The following is a 7,860-nucleotide window of genomic DNA, read 5'->3' as shown; positions in this document are numbered from 1 at the left end:
GCTTTGAGGGCTAATAAACTTTTGCAATAAGTATATGAGTTCTTTATGAATAATGTGAGTCCATGGATTATACGCACGCTTACCTTTTCGCAATTTGCTAGCCTCTACGGTACCGTGCATTGCCCTTTCTCACATTGAGACGTGGTGCAAACTTCGCAGGTGCGTCCAAACCCCGTGATATGATACGATCTATCACACATAAGCCTCATTATATCTTCCTCAAAACAGCCACCATACCTACCTATTATGGCTTTTCCATGGCCATTCCGATATATATTGCCATGCAACTTCCACCGCTTCCATTTGATGACTTGAGCATTCACTGTCATATTGCTTTGCATGATCATATAGCTGACATAGTGTTTGTGGCTCAGCCACCGTTCATCATTTTTCATACATGTTACACTAGATCATTGCACATCCTGGTACATGCCAGAAGCATTTATATAGTCATATTTTGTCATAGGTATCGAGTTGTAATTTTTGTTTCTTTTGAGTTATAAGTAAATAGAAGTGTGATGATCATCATTAATCATTTTTAGAGCAGTGCCCCAGTGAGGAAAGGGTGACGGAGACTATGATTCCCCCACAAGTCGGGATGAGACTCCGGACAATGAGAGAAAAAAAGGGGGGAAGAAACATAGAAAGAAAAAAAAGAAAAAGAAAAAGGAAAAATGGAAAAAGGAAAAAGGAAAAAAAATTAAATAAACAAAGAGAGAAGGGGCATTGTTAGTATCCTTTACCACACTTGTGCTTCAAAGTAGCACCATGTTTTTCATATGGAGAGTCTCCTATGTTGTCACTTTCATATACTAGTGTGGATTTTTCATTATAGGATTAGATGCACACCCACTTAGTTTTCATATTGAGCTTTCATACACTTATAGCTCTTAGTGCATTCATTGCATGGTAATCCCTACTCCTCATGTTGATATCGATTGATGGGCGTATGTAAAGCTAGGTTGTAGAAATTTAGCAACAATGTAATTAGCATAGTCAGCATACAAAGGAGTACTATTAGCAACATTTATTGCAGCTAACTGCTCATCAGGAAAACTATCATCAGTAGGTAGTGGGTCATCAAGCACATTTTCAAGCCTAGACAAATTATCAGCAACGGGGTTCTCGGCTCCTTTTCTATCAATGATATGTAAATAAAATTCTTGTAACAAGAGAACCCAACGAATAAGTCTAGGTTTAGCATCTTTCTTTCCCATAAGATATTTAATAGCAGCATGGTCTGTGTGAATAGTTACTTTGGAATCAACAATATAAGGTCTAAATTTATCACAAGCAAACACTACTGCTAAGAATTCTTTTTCAGTAGTACCATAATTTCTTTGAGCACTGTCTAGAGTTTTACTAGCATAGTGAATAACATTTAGTTTCTTATCAACTCTTTGTCCTAGAACAGCACCAACAGCATAATCACTAGCATCACACATAATTTCAAAAGGCAAGTTCCAATCAGGTGGTTGAACAATAGGTGCAGATATTAAGGCTTTCTTGAGTGTTTCAAAGGCTTCTAAACAATCATCATCAAAAACAAAAGGAATATCCTTTTGCACAAGATTAGTAAGAGGCCTAGAAATTTTAGAGAAGTCTTTGATAAATCTCCTATAGAAACCAGCATGACCTAGGAAGATATGAATACCTTTGATGTCCTTAGGACATGGCATTCTCTCAATTGCATCAACCTTAGCTTGGTCCACTTCAATACCTCTTTCAGAAATTTTATGACCCAAGACAATGCCTTCATTAACCATAAAGTGGCACTTCTCCCAATTCAAGACAATATTTGTTTGTTCACATCTCTGCAAAACTTACTCAAGGTTGCTTAAACAATCATCAAAAGACTTCCCATAAACAAAAAAGTCATCCATGAAAACCTCAACAATCTTTTCACAAAACTCAGAGAATATAGCAGTCATACATCTTTGAAATGTAGCAGGTGCATTACATAAACCAAAAGGCATATGTCTATAAGCATAAGTTCCAAAGGGAAAAGTAAAAGTAGTCTTTTCTTGATCAGGTTGAGAGACAGGTATTTGTGAAAAAGCCAGGGTATCCATCTAGAAATCAAAAGTGTGTGTGCTTAGATAATCTTTAAAGCATTTGATCAATAAAAGGAAAGGGGTAATGATCTTTTCTAGTTGCTTTGTTTAATTTTCTGTAATCAATTACCATTCTATGGCCTGTAACAATTCTTTGTGGAATAAGTTCATTTTTACCATTAGGAACAATAGTAATACCTCCTTTCTTAAGGACACAATGAACATGACTTACCCATCTACTATCAGCTATAGGATAGAGTATACCTACTTCCAGAAGTTTTAAGATTTCCGTTCTAACCACCTCCTTCATTTTTGGATTCAACCGACGTTGGTGATCAACAACGGGTTTAGCATTAGGTTCCATATTAATTGTATGCTGACATAGAGTGGTACTAATGCCCTTTAAATCATCAAGAGTATATCCAATAGCAGCCCGGTGCCTCCTTAGACTTTCAACAATCTTTCTTCTTCATGTTCTGAAAGGTTAGCACTAATAATAACAGGATATATCTTCTTTTCATCGAGATAAGCATATTTCAAAGTGTCTGGCAATTGTTTTAATTCAAACACAGGATCACCTTTAGGCGGAGGAGGACCTCCCTGAGTTTCAATAGGCAAATTGTGTTTAAGCAGAGGACGTTGTTCAAAGAAAACCTTATCTATTTCATTTCTTTCATGCATATGTAAATCATTTTAATGGTCTAGCAAATATTGTTCTAAAGGATCAGTAGGTGGAATAGCAGTAGAAGCAAGACCAATTAATTCATCCTTACTAGGCAATTCTTTTTCATGATGATTTCTACTAAACTTGGAAAAACTAAACTCATGAGACTCATTACCAAAGCTAACACCAACAGTTTGTTCTTACAATCTATCTTAACATTAACTGTATTCAAGAAAGGTCTACCAAAGATAATGGGACAAAAGTCATCTTGTGGGGAACCAAGAACAAGAAAATCAGTAGGGTATTTTATTTTCCCACACAAGACTTCGACATCTCTAACAATCCCAATTGGTGATATGGTGTCTCTATTGGCAAGTTTAATAGTAACATATATTTCTTCTATCTCAGCAGGTGCTATTTCTTTCATGATTTCTTCATATAAAGTGTAAGGAATAGCACTCACACTTGCACCCATGTCACATAAACCATGATAACAGTGATCTCCTATTTTTACTGAAATAATAGACATGCCAACAACAGGTCTATGTTTATTTCTTTTATCAGGTTTAGCAATTCTAGTAGCTTCCTCACAGAAGTAAATAACATGCCCATCCATATCTTCTTCCAAGTGATCTTTAACCGTAGCAATACTAGGTTCAACTTTAATTTTTTCATCGGGTTTAGGTGTTCTAATATAGCTTTTGTTAACCATAGTTGAAACTTTAGCTTGTTCCTTGATCCTAACAGGGAAAGGTGGTTTCTCAATATAAGCAGAATGGACAACTGGATCAACATTATAAAGTATAGTTTCTTCCTTAACTGGTACCGGTTATTTAATTTCTTCTTTAATAGGTGGATGATATTTAAAACCACTTCTCCTTAGGGAGTTCAACACGAGTAGAAAATGATTCACAAAAAGAGGCTACTATCTCAGAGTCAAGTCCATATTTAGTGCTAAACTTTTGAGAAGCATCGATATCCATAAAAGGTTTAACACAATCATACTTAAGTTTAATACCCGACTCTTTACCTTCGTCATGTTCCCAATCTTCAGAGTTGCATTTAATTATTTCCAAAAGATCCCACCAGAATTCAATAGTCTTCTTCATAAATGAACCAGCACAAGAAGTATCAAGCATGATTTGATCATTACGAGAAAGCCGAGCATAAAAATTCTGGATAATAATTTCTCTTGAGAGCTCATGATTGGGGCATGAATATAACATTGACTTAAGCCTCCCCCAAGCTAGAGCGATACTTTCTCCTTCACGAGGCCAAAAATTATATATATAATTCCGATCACGATGAACTAGATGCATAGGATAAATTTTTTGGTGGAACTCCAATTTCAAACGATTCCAATTCCATGATCCAATATCATCGCATAGCCTATACCATGCCAATGCTTTTCCCTTCAAAGATAAAGGGAAAACCTTTGTCAAAACTTCATCTCCGGGTAAACCTGCAAGCATAAACAATCCACAAATTTGTTCCACATATATCAAGTGCATATCAGGATGTTCGGTTCCATCTCCTGCATAAGGATTAGCTAGCAGTTGTTCTATCATACCCGAAGGAATTTCATATTCAATATTTTCAGTAGGTGCAGTAGGTTGAGGGGTTGATAATTGTGGTTCCGGACGAGGTGAAGATACCCCGAACAAACTCCTCAAAGGATTGTTTTCCATAGTAACAAATGACAATAAATTTCAGCACACTATATAAATGTTTCCTTACCAATTCCACTTACCAAAGGCGCTTCACTCCCCGACAACGGCGCCAGAAAATAGCCTTGATGACCCACAAGTATAGGGGATCAATTGTAGCTCTTTTCTGTAAGTAAGAGTGTCGAACCCAATGAGGAGCAGAAGGAAATGACAAGTAGTTTCCGGTAAGGTATTGTCTGCAAGCGCTGAAATTGTAAGTAACGAGTAGTTTGATAGCAAGGTAATTTGTAACGAGCAAGTAACGATAATAGTGAAAAAGGTGCAGCAAGGTATCCCAATCTTTTTTAGGCAAAGGACGGGCCAAAACGGTCTCTTATGATAAGCAAAGCGTTCTTGAGGGTACACAGGAATTTCATCTAGTCACTTTCATCATGTTGGTTTGATTTGTGTTCGCTACTTTGATCATTTGATATGTGGGTGGACCGATGCTTAGGTGATGTTCTTACTTGAACAAACCTCCTACTTATGATTAACCCTCCCGCAAGCGTCCGCAACTACGAGAAAAGTATTAAGAATAAATTCTAACCATAGCATTAAACTTTTGGATCCAATTGGTCCCTTACGAAATAGCGCATAAACTGGGGTTTAAGCTTCTGTCACTCTCGCAACCCACCATCTAATTGCTACTCCACAATGCATTCCCTTAGGCCCAAATATGGTGAAGTGTCATGTAGTCGATGTTCACATGACACCACTAAGGGAATAACAACATACATACTATCAAAATATCAAACACATATCAAGTTCACATGATACTTGCAACATGATTTCTCCCATGACCTCAAGAACAAAAGTAACTACTCACAAATGATAAGCATTTTCATGATCAAAGGAGTATTAAATAGCATAATGGATCTGAACATATAATCTTCCACTAAATAAACCATATAGTAATCAACTACAAGGTATAATCAACACTACTAGTCACCCACAACTACCAATCTATAGTTCTGGTAACAAGATTGAACACAAGAGATGAACTAGGGTTTGAGAGGAGATGGTGTTGTTGAAGATGTTGATGGAGATTTCCCTCCCCAAGATGGGAGAGTTATTGGTGATGATGATGACGATGATTTCCCCCTTCGGGAGGGAAGTTCCCCCGACGGAATCACTCCGCCAGAGGGCAAAAGTGCTCCTGCCTAAGTTCCACCTCGAGGTGGCGGCGCTTCATCCCGAAAGTCCTTCGCTTATTTTTTTTTCTAGGTCAAAATGACTTATATACCAGAAGATGGACACTGGAGGTGGGCCGAGGAGGCCACAACCAACCAAGGCGCGCCTAGGGGGCCTGGCGCTCCCAGGTGGGTTGTACCCACCTGGTGGCCCCCTCTGGTATTTATTGGCTCCAGTATTTCTTATATATTCCATAAAAATCTCCATGAAGTTTCAGCTCATTTGGAGTTGTGCAAAATAGGTGGCCTGACGTAGCTTTTTCAGGACCAGATTTCCAGCTGCCGGAATTCTCCCTCTTGATGTGTTCCTTGCAAATTATGAGAGAAAAGGCATTAGAATTACTCCAAAAAGCATAATTATGGATAAAAACATTATAAATAACAGTAATAAAACATTATGCAAAATGGACGTATCATTAGTCACATGGTGATGTGAACTAATCACATAAAGATGTGAACTACTGGTGTTAAATCACATGACGATGTGAACTAGATTATTGACTCTAGTGCAAGTGGGAGACTGAAGGAAATATGCCCTAGAGGCAATAATAAAGTTTTTATTTATATTTCCTTATATCATGATAAATGTTTATGATTCATGCTAGAATTGTATTAACCGGAAACTTAGTACATGTGTGAATACATAGACAAAACAGGGTGTCCCTAGTATGCCTCTACTTGACTATGAGATTATGCAACTCCTGGATACCGAAGGAATACCTTATGTGCTATAAAACGTCACAACGTAAGTGGGTGATTATAAAGATTCACTATAGGTATATCCGAAGGTGTTTGTTGGTTTGGCATATATCGAGATTAGGATTTGTCACTCCGAGTATCGGAGAGGTATCTCTGGGCCCTCTCGGTAATGCACATCATAATAAGCCTTGCAAGCAATGTGACTAATGAGTTAGTTGTGGGATGATGCATTACGGAACGAGTAAAGAGACTTGCCGGTAATGAGATTGAACTAGGTATGAAGATACCGAAGATCGAATCTCGGACAAGTAACATACCGATGACGAAGGGAATAACGTATGTTGTCATTACGGTACGACCAATAAAGATCTTCGTAGAATATGTGGGAACCAATATGAGCATCCGGGTTCTGCTGTTGGTTATTGACCGGATAGGTGTCTTGGTCATGTCTACATAGTTCTCGAACCCGTAGGGTCCACACGCTTAACGTTCGATGACGATTTTGTATTATATGAGTTATGTGATTTGGTGACCGAATGTTGTACAGAGTCCCAGATGAGATCACGGACATGACGAGGAGTCTCAAAATGGTCGAGAGGTAAAGATTCATATATAGGACGATAGTACTCGGACATCGGAAGTGTTCTGGGGGTACCGGGTACGTATCGGGTCATCGAAAGGGGTTCCGGGCAAACCCCAGCAAGCTATATGGGCCTAATGGGACAAGAGTTGGACAGACCAGCCCCAAAAGGGGCTGGTGCGCCCCCTATAGGCCGAATAGGAGGAGAATGAAAGGAAGGGAAGGGAGAAGGAAAGGGGAGGATGCGGCCTCCCCCATTCCTTCCCCTCCCCCCTCTCTTTCCTTCCCCCTCCGATGGATATGGAAGGGGGGAGGCCGACTTGGAGGAGGCACCCAAGTAGGATTACTCCTACTTGGGGCGCCCCTTGCAGCCCCTCTCCCTCTCCCACCTATATATATGTGGGGGGCACCGCTAGAACACACAACATTGATTCCTAGCCATGTGTGGCGCCCCCCTCCACTGTTTACGCCTCCGGTCATATTGTCGTAGTCCTTAGGCGAAGCCCTACGCGGATTACTTCACCATCACCGTCACCACGCTGTCATGCTGATGAAACTCTCCCTCGACACTTTGCTGGATCAAGAGTTCGAGGGACATCATCGAGTTGAACGTCTGCAGAACTCGGAGGTGCCGTACGTTCGGTGCTTGATCGGTCGGAACGAGAAGAAGTTCGACTAAATCAACCGCGTTGTCAAACGCTTCCGCTTTTGGTCTACGAGGGTACGTAGGCACACTCTCCCCCTCTTGTTGCTATGCATCTCCTAGATAGATCTTGCGTGAGCGTAGGAATTTTTTGAAATTGCATGCTACGTTCCCCAACACTAATCCCCTCCCTCTAACTCTACAACGATGATTAGTTTTAGACGGTGAAGCGATGTTGGATCGTGAAGACCGTGATGGGGAACATTGCATGAAAATCAAAATTTCCTACAAAACACCCAAGATCTAATCTAGGAGATGCAAAGC

The sequence above is a fragment of the Triticum urartu genome, chromosome 6A (assembly GCF_056163025.1).
Source record: "Triticum urartu cultivar PI428250 chromosome 6A, HENAU_Tu73, whole genome shotgun sequence".
NCBI classification, from domain to species: Eukaryota; Viridiplantae; Streptophyta; class Magnoliopsida; order Poales; family Poaceae; genus Triticum; species Triticum urartu.
This window is presented reverse-complemented; position numbering follows the sequence as displayed.